The following is a 1,541-nucleotide window of genomic DNA, read 5'->3' on the forward strand; positions in this document are numbered from 1 at the left end:
GTGGGTTGATGAACATTCATCATGAAAAACTGTGGCTTTCTCCTTTAAAGCCCTGATGCCTGTGAACTACACAAAGTAACTCTATTTTGTCCTAGTTTTAACTAACTCACCCAATGGCCCCTCAAGCCCATACCCCCATCCTCCCCGTGCCCCCATCCTCCCAGCTAACCACATCCTGCTAAGCAGAACATTCTCATTCTGCAGCGTCGGTCTACAGGTCCATTAGTCTACAATATAAAACAAACTGAATCAACTGAACTAAGACTTTTGAAAGCACTTCCCCCACCCCCCACCCCCCACCCCCCATGGTAGCCTGCCTTTGGTGTGATGGAACTGAGGTTTTCAGTTTATAAACCCTACCCTGCCTCACTCGGAGTCAATAGTCTTTTCTGGTGTGAGCTTGCTTTCCACCTCTGGGAAACAAAGGACTCTTAATGTGACCTTCATTGAGTGGCATTCTGCCCTGTGTCTCGCGTGGGTACAACAACTGAACACTACCGTCTAAGACTGGTATGAACAACTCTAAGGAAAGCGGATTATCACCTTCATCTTAGCTCATTTCTATCAATAGACTGTGGGCCTAAGATCTCAATACCTTATTTATATCACATTATCAAGGTAGTCATGAAGGATTAAGATCTTATTAAAGTTAACAAGCCAGCCTTTAAGTCCTGCCCCCTCAGCTAATTCACTACCTAACAAATTGCTCTGCTCAGTCAATGGTTGCAACTCTGACTATACATTCAACTCAGCTGGAGAGCTTTCAATCAACCTCTTACTCTGGCCTCCACACAGAGAAGGCATATTAGAGCCTCCGGGGTGGGTGTCAGGCATCAGGAGGTTTGAAACTCCCCGGGTGATCCCAATGAGGGCCAGAGTGGAAAATGAGACTCACTGATAGATAAGGCACTCTCGTGGCTCTGACTGCTTCCTTTCCCACTCCCCTGGTCCACCGGCTTCTCCAAGACCCTTCCTCTCCTCCCTTGCTGGCCTTCTGGCTGCTCACCCATTGTCTGATAATACAGAATCGGTAAGCCTGGGGCTCTGTCATCTTGCGATCATGCAGCAAACCGTACCCCCTCAGGCTCATGGTTTCTTCTCCAATTTAGTAATAACACCTGTGCTCACAGTAATAAGGGCCTCTGAAGCCCTTGGCTGCTGAGGAACAACATGCAAATGTAAGAGCTATCGAGAGCCCTGAGTACCAATGTTTAGGGATAAAAAGCCACTTGTAGAAGGTGCCACATAGAGTTAACACGGGTCTAAAGTTTCAATCCAGGCAAACGAAACTGTATTGTGACTAAAAGCTACTAGGAAAGCATTTCTGGGTATAGTCATGTAAAATAAAAGAACAAAATATCTACAGGGATAATAAAGTCCACACTCAGCATGAGAGTGGAGGGGTGGGGTACATGATGTACCTAGGAAGTGGAGCAAATATATCTTTAATGGCCGGGCGGTGGTGGCGCACGCCTTTAATCCCAGCACTCGGGAGGCAGAGGCAGGCGGATCTCTGTGAGTTCGAGACCAGCCTGGTCTAC

Source organism: Microtus ochrogaster, chromosome X (assembly GCF_000317375.1).
Source record: "Microtus ochrogaster isolate Prairie Vole_2 chromosome X, MicOch1.0, whole genome shotgun sequence".
Lineage (NCBI taxonomy): Eukaryota > Metazoa > Chordata > Mammalia > Rodentia > Cricetidae > Microtus > Microtus ochrogaster.